The sequence below is a fragment of the Hetaerina americana genome, unplaced genomic scaffold (assembly GCF_022747635.1).
Source record: "Hetaerina americana unplaced genomic scaffold, ioHetAmer1.1.p SCAF_9, whole genome shotgun sequence".
Taxonomy (NCBI): Eukaryota; Metazoa; Arthropoda; class Insecta; order Odonata; family Calopterygidae; genus Hetaerina; species Hetaerina americana.
The window spans coordinates 19,423,975-19,432,803 of NW_027287538.1; positions in this window are offsets into that span (position 1 = coordinate 19,423,975).

Genomic DNA, 8,829 nt, shown 5'->3' on the forward strand with positions numbered 1-8,829 from the left:
CAGAGCTCCTCACTACACCACGGCTCAGAGCCGACTGCCTTTTTCAGCGTCGCTTGCCAACATACCCCCCTCCAATCGCAGCCCGTCAGAGCGGTGCTGGGCGCGCCTGGAGCGGCGGGAAAAAATCAGTACACTTATTTTCCGGGCCATTTTATGTGTGTGTATGTATATAGGTGTGTGTGCATATATATTTTATATATATTTATGTATATTTTATTAAAACAATGTAAAGGCAAAAACTGGAGCCAGTGGAACAGTTAACTTATCTCGGATATGTTCTGGATCAAAGATTTCACATGAAGGAGGGGCTTGATGACAAGGAAGCTGAGTACGGGCGTTGAGAAAAAGCTCGACAAAACTTGGACATGGAACTTGGTTTTGAGCGGCGCGGAAACAAGACCATGGTAGGAAGATGATAGGCGTAGATTGGAGGCTTTTGAAAGGTAAATTTCGAAAAGTATAGAAGAGGTGAAGTGCTCAGAAAAGAAAATAAACGAGGAAGTACTAGGCATGATTGGGAAGGAGAAGGGTTGTTGGGAGTAATCCAAAGGAGGCAGGGAAAAATAGATGTAGAGTATTCTGATTGGCGATGGAATGCTATATGATGAGCTATAGAGGGGAGGACCTTAGGACGAAGCCGACGAAAAGATAGGAATAGAATGGAGATGTTTGACGGAATGAAGGGAGGGAGGAAGAATGCGAAATTGAATAAGGGTTTACTGCAGTGTGTACTGCCAAGCTATGCCGTGTTTGGCGAGACTAATAAAGGGAGGCGTGAACTATCTGTGTCCATTTGAGTCACACCTAATACGGTACTCTATCAAATGAATTAGTAAAACCACACCATTTCGTTTATGCTCGCCAAAAGTGGACCGAAAGTGGAAAGTTTCTAAAAATGTCCCAGGGTTTCACACTTTCAAAGTCCTCGGTTCAATCAATTCAAAATCCGGCAGTATTCCACTGTCAATTCCTACGCGATTCGGTTTCTCAATTTTTATACACAATGAGGAACCAATTCAATGGTTTTTTCTACTTCAATAGTAACTGCATCATATCCATCTCCTTCATTTGATATTTCATTTGAATTCTAGATTTATTCTGAAAGTTGCGTACCATATTCAATGGGATACAAGATTATTCCGTTACCAAGCAGTTTTTGCTTTCCTAAAAAAAATCACAGAAAATTTACCAGCATTTTTTCACAACTTCGTAAACCAGTTTAAAACTTGGTCAGTAATTCTCAACTGGGGCAGGAAAGATAATTTTGAGTGAAGAAGGCTTGGAAGACTCTCCCTCCCCTCTCTACCCTCTTTCGAAAACATCTAATTTCAATTTTATCTCTTTCGAGAGGGAGAAAAAATATATATCCAGCAAGAATTGGATGCACTGCTTTGACTCGAATACTAATATTATATTTTCTTTCCAAAACGCATCAGTATCCTTTGTGATGCTAGAGAATAATGATGCTATTAAACTAATTGAGGGCCAAAGAGAAATTAAAAGTATTGGGCCCACATCCTGACGAGGGATAGTTCACCCGGGAAGATAACTATAAGAACCGAAGACTTCGTAGTCTTTAGCTCAAGAAGTAGATCAGTAATTAACAATGGACGTGTGATGACGATTGAAGCGATTGCACATGATATCAATCCAAGGAAATATCACTAATTGGGATCTCCCCTGGTCAGATCGACTTAAAGGGACACCCTTCCATTCGTGTGACAAGGAAGTTTATCCTTTAGTGCAGCAAATGAAGTTGCAAGGACGCGGCATGGAGATTTCAAATCAGACTAAACCTAACTTATTGAAAAAAGAACATTAAAATACTCGATGTCAACAAAACAAATGTTATGAGGTTTTCGAGAAAGAGTATAAAGCTAAGTGAAACGTTAAAACATGAGGACACATTGAAAATCAGGCGAAAGAGTTTAAGCTCTCTTGTGTCTTAGATCAAGATGGTCCAAGTGGCATGGATATAAGAAGAAGAATTGAGTTAGGAAAAGAAGGTTTCACAATGAGGACTGAATTAATAACAGAAACAGATTGAGCAAGGACGTCAAGAAAAGTCTAGAGAAAACTTTGTAAAGGAGCGTGGCGTTGTAGGGCCAGTACGCATGATCATTGGAGCAAGATGAATGGAGGTTTTTTGAGATGTGGATATGAAAGATGGAGAAGGTAAAATGGACGGGAAGGAAAGTAGACAAAGAAGTACGACTCATATAATGAGTAGAGAGAGAGAGAGAGATTTTTGCCAGAAATCCAAAGGAGGCAAGAATTTTGGATGCAGAGAGCGTTTTGCTTGGCAATGGAATGTTGAAGAATACTGAGATACACAGAGGGGAGGACAATTGAGGGCAAGTGCGGAAGTGGAAGGTAAAGGATTGGCCCCTGTTGGACGAAATGAAGGGAAGAAGAAAGTAGGCGGATTTATGAATATGATATTGTATTGTGGGGTGACAGGTTGTGTCTTGTTATATGAGGCAAGTAATGTAGGGGTGTTCTGTGTCCATCCAAAAACTAAACGTAAAACTAAACTAAACTAAACTAAAACGTAAACTAAAAAGTAAACGGTAGACTTCCAAATACATCTGAGAAATACTTCTTTATTTCCGGAATATAAATTAATGATGACGGATAAAAATATCACTTAACTTGAAATTATTGTCGTTTTGCTCTTATAGGATTTGAAATTACCTCATAACATTGAAGCTATCCATTACTCGTTACCGAGAGTAATAGGTACATCATCTGAAGAAATTAATTAAATACTTGACCAATAGTCAAATAGTGTTCCTGCGCGGCAAAAATATTTTTTCCGCCTACAGGATAATTCAGATGACTTGCGAGTGTCAAGATGCGTCGCGGTACTAGAGGAGACGGGATATCGATGTTTTCACGCATTTTCTTATCTGAGTAATGGGGAAGTTGGGACGAAGCCAACTTTTAGAAAACCTTGAACCCACGCACTCATATTTATTTCCTTGTTTTGATTTAGACTTAACTTCGGTCGGCATTAGTCATTAACTGCTAACTAAAAAATCGCAAAAAAACAGTGAAAATAATCAGAAAAAAATACAGGAATCCAGCCTCTTGACTTTATCAAATTTACATATGATAACCGGAAGGCGGAAATTCAATATTAACTTAACGATGACAAAAGTGTTTTACCAGCAGCCATGAATAAGCAATTCCACCAGTTTTTGTATTCAGTGATTCAGCGACCTCTACGAAAAGTAAGTTCAAATCATGGGAGCCATATCAGACAATGAACTTTTATGTTTATTTCCTCAAATTTGTACACGCAATGAGAAGATGATGATTAGCGCAATGAAACTCGGGCCATGTTAAAATTTTATGACTTTGTTCTGTAAAATAAATAAGAATTAAATGCTAAAATTGCCCATCACTAAGTTTCCAGAGATGGAACAACATTTGAACGAACTCATCATCTACTTTTGCAAAACCAAACCGATACCACTTGTCGTAAACATATTGTAAAATTATTTTTTTAAAGTTTTTCTCTTCGTTTTCAATTTCGAATTTATAGGATTGGTATCACGTGAAATGGCGTCCATTGTTGCCATTCTTCCAACATAAATTCTGATCTGCTCCTAGAGGCAAATGCCACGAGGTGGGAAAAATGACAACATGTGCGAGTGTTCACTAATAATGTATGAATCAAATGATACTAAATGTATTAATAACGTAGATTCGGTGGTCAGCTATATTTAACGGGGCTATTTTATTGGTCTCACACTTATCCGCTTCGAAAAGTTAGCACCTTATGATTTTGATTCCCATACTTGGAAAAATGAGAGAGACTGATCACGGGTTAGGTGAAGACATCTTTATGAAGCTGATGAAAAAATTGGTGTAGAAAACTTGCCCAAAAGTGAGATTTTTACACATTTTACCAGCGCCTACACGATTGCAAAAAATATTGTTTAAATATTTGCCAGTGCAACGATTTGTAATAACTGTATAGTTTAGTTCAGTTCAGTACAATATCTGTATAATAGTACAGTATCAAAAACCTAATCAGTTAAGTTACTATGACGAAGTAAAAATTATTTAATAGATGCAAATGTTGTTTTAGACTTAAAATACATCGAAAATAGATTCTTTAATGAATTATCAACGATTTTTTTAATTCCTAAGTCATTATTGCTAACAATGCCACAGAGAGCCAAGCATCAAAAATACGTACAAACCATCTCCCCTAAAGTGTCAAGACATCACAAATATTACATGACATACATTGCAAATCTTGTAGACTAAAAATATCTTTCGTGGAAGTTATGGGCATTCCTAATAAATATGCGATCCTAAAATAATTAATGACCAACGCGACATTGATGAAGAGATCAGATGGACTTTAGCAACAATGTTATCGTCACTTTGTGGTTCAAGAAGAAAAAGAAAAAGACAGACAAATATGAAAACTTTCAAAGAAGCCTTTCGATGGTGATCAATTTATCGAATTTAATGGTAAGAATAATATACCGTAAAATGGAGAAGAAAGCGAATGTTTATTATTAAATCAGGACCAATTAGGCTTTGGAAGAAGTTGAACAACAGCAGAAGTCATCGCTTCCTATTAAACTCAATTGTAGAGAACAGAATGAAAAAAAAAGACCGGCAAGGTTGCCCATTATCGCCCTTGAAATTCAATGAGTGTATTGGGAGGGCAAATAGCGAGAATAAGGAAAAGATGAAGAGGCGGAGGCGAAGGCGCACGGAGAAGGTATGTCGTTTGGCAAGATTCTTGGAAGGGACATAAATAATAGCGTAGGAGAAACTGAAGACCTGACAAGGATAGTAGTCAGTATGGACAGGGGGATGGAAATAACAACCCTAGGATACAGAATATTGGTGATGTATTGGCATTTATAGGGAGCCCACCAGGCAAGTAAGTTTATGATTGACTCTGGTAATGGTATTATAACCCGTTTCAATTAATATTAATTGTTGTTATGGGGGGACACCGATAGCTAAGATCATTCCCACCATTAGGGGCAGGTAGGGGTAATTCGGTAGAGGTAGGATAATTAGGGAGTGGGAGATGAAGATTGGAAAAAGAAACCCTGCGTAGAACTACTCTAATAACTAAATGCGTCAAGGGTTCAGATGGTTTGACGTCCCATCCGATAGATGGCATACTAGAATTGAAGTGTCCTCCGCGAAGCACCCCGAGTAGAGATAGGGATATCAATTGGAAAAAAATCATCTCCAGGATTTGACCCCGGGTCCTTTTACGGATGGGAAGCCAGGAAAGTAACCACCAAGCCAGTAAAATATCCGGATCAATTAACTGGGTACCATTTCCCATATGATGATCATGCATCAAATTTAATCGGCGACATTCATTTAACATTAATTGATGCCACGAAATAAAAAAGCCGCTTAAAAAACGGCAAGACATCTTCGTCGTCGTAAATGAATTAAATTCAAACGACATGTTTGACAAATTTTACATAATCTGCAAGACATCACGTTGCTGAATGGTAGTCCTAATCCTACCTACGGTAATCTCCTCCCTCTGGAAACCATTAGATTCCCCCCCCTGATCCATCACATCTGGATTTGCAGATAAATATCTATCAATCCCGTAATAAATGTTAGTGCGAAAGGTGACGCGCAAAAAATACGTATCCATTTTCCCATCAGATCTCGCACGCTCATTGCAACGACTGTAATTATAAAGAACGTAAACTACAGTCGTAAAGAACAAGAATGCAGTACTATCCATTTGCCATGCATGAATTTCATGTCATAATACCCCATAACATGTTTGTTTTGCGCCGAGATATAATCTCTTCAACGCACGCCTTCATAAATGTCTAAGAAATATATTGGGTCAAAAAGACCTTTGAAATTTAAGCGTTTAAAGACGTGCAGTATCAGTCGGGTTAACAAGTAATGGAAATACAGTCTCTCAAGTCTCTGTTCAAGGCTCTCAATTCACTTGCGCCTTAACTCATCAAATGACGCCACAATTATTACTTGATTTTCAAATATTTAGCGGGACTGAAAATTGGGTTTATCTCAGGAAAACAGTTTTTTGGTTTGCAATGTGGGAAAAGCAAAGTTTAAGGAAAATCGGCATATATGTAAAAACTTGTGACGTTTTCGATTATGAAACATTCTCATCCGCGAATTTGGGATATTTCACAAAACAGTTTGCAAACTGCTTCTGTAGAGATTAAAATGAAGCGATTCTTTTGATCTTTATGATCACTCCCTCCCATCTCTTCTGCCCTACTAGAAAACATATTTTTGACGCTCTTTCATAACATTAAACCACAAAATACCCTCAAATACCCTCGTCCCCTCGTGAAACCTCGACCCGTCCGACATCAGAGGCCTCCCTCTTAAATGTTACAAAGTCATACCTAATTAGACCAAGGTAGTCCAGGGTCAGAGCGTTGGAATACTGAACGGAGGGCTCGTGTTCGATTCCCAGGCACGTCTCTCTGGGTGACCTCAGCTTCACCCAAGCTGTGTGATTTTTCCGGTACCAGATCTTTCTGGGAAACCATAACCGGCACAGGGAAAGGAATAGAGTATCTTACCCTGATGTGTGATTTTCACGCACCGTCGGGCTTAGCACTGGGTGGACTCTACCATCACCTACTAAACCGACCTTCGGGTTGATTACTGTGTTTATGGTTTTTTAATACATATATATATATATATATATATATATATATATATATATATTTGAGTGCCCAATAATTTACAATCCGGATAGTACCGTGGATAAAAAGACTTCTCAGTACGCCTGAATGCTGCGGATGTAATCGACATGCATTACCACCTTGCCATCGGTCTTACATACTTTAATAGCGCGCTATGACCCAACCCTTGAAAAGCTACTAAAAAAAGATGTAGATGAAATAAAAAAATGATCGAAACAATCTACTTAAAACTTAATTCTAGAGAAGGTTTCCACATTCTCTAGAATTAAGTTGACAGTTTACCAATTTCCAAATTGTTTTGGAACACTGGTCAAAGTAGCTGGAGGATCAGAAGAAGAATTTCGTACGATAAGGAAGTTTTCACACAAGAAGGAGGGAGTTGATCACAGATACGTTGATTAAGGATGCTAAGAAAAGGCTCGCTAAAACGATGACTTGGAGCATGGTTTTGTGCATCGAGGAAACATGGTCGTTGCAGTAGGATGTTAAGAATCTACTCTTGGGGTGCCTTCGGAGAATGATTGTAAAATTTAAATGGGCAGAAAAGAAAACAAACGAATTAGACCTGGGCAAAGTATGGTGGGAGGTGAGAGGGTTGTTGGGAGAAATCCAAAGACGGCAAGGAAAGGTGGACACAATGAATTTTGATCCAAAATGGAATGCCGAAGAATACTGTTATATATATATATATATATATATATATATATATATATATATATATATATATATGTGTGTGTGTGTGTAGAGAGGAGGAATTTAGGCAAGCGAGGAAGGGATAGGAGGCACATTGGACTGAATAAAAGGTAGGAAGTAAGTATGCAGACTTAGACAGTCGGATGCATTTCGGGGTGTCAGCTTGCATCTTCGTGGACGAAGCTAAGAAATGTATAAATGGTCAGTAGTCTTAAACGGTAGAATAACTAAATAATATTACTGATTCATGGGCAAGAGATACATCAACAAACATCTATGTATGAGAAGTCAAAGGATTAGCCATATACAGGAGTATATCAATTTGAACACTAAAGAAGTTTCAACTTCCCTAATGGTCTAATATATTTTCTCGTATTCATAACGGTTGCTATTATGATTGGACATGGTCCATTTCTTAGCAACACATAAATGAATAGGGATAAATGATTATCTGTAAAAAATAAACGAACCAATACTTGGAACGCAACCCTGCCTTGGCTGACACGTCCCCCACAACTTCCTCAATCATTTCGGAATTATAATTAGAATATTACATTATTAACGTTTTCAACAATTGAATGTCTTTTAGCTCTCCATTTGTAACTTTTTAGAACTCTCCCTCTGTACCACATTTATTTATATAAAATTTGTGCTATATAGAAGGCTTTATGTCATAAGGGCGTGTTCCTATTGAATAACAATTTTGAGAGATCACAATTAATTACTATATACACTCAATATTTAAAACAAAGACCTTGAAGCAGTTCTATATATCTATCTATATACTATTCATCAAGTACCTATACTATTTTGTTACATTTCTTCAACTCGGCAAGTAAATTTAATGGTCATGAGTCAAATTCTGCAAAACATTCTGTTTACCCTCACATATCGACAAACCATTAATTGGCCCATCTAAAGTATATCATAGGCAGATTTAAAACAAAGTACAGTATAAACGGACACCCGATATAACTTCGCGATGTTGTGTTGCATTATAAATCCAATTTTATCGCAATTGACAGTTAAATTAATGCATTCTCGAAACTTAAATAGTAGTGAAAAAGGACGGTGGTGGTTTTTTTTCTTCAAAGTCCGTAACATTTTCTGGCAAAATGTGAAATAAAGCTTCAGCCAGTTCCTCTTGGAAAGCTGAAGTTTTATACATGACGCCTCTCCATCATACCTAAAGCCCTCCAAACAATAATATTAAAAGACAAATCAAGCAATACAGTTTCACTCGTTTGTTTCATGTTCGGAAATGTGAGGAATGGTAAATCAATCGACGATCATCTAGGGAGAATATTCAAGTTTTTAAAGTTCGACCCCTGCAAAAACGGTTAACCCTCTCTCTTTCTCTCTCTCCCCCCCACTCCCTCTTATAACGGGGCGATAACGCTGCCCTCTGCCTGTGTTCCGCCTTCTTCGCTTGTGCGGG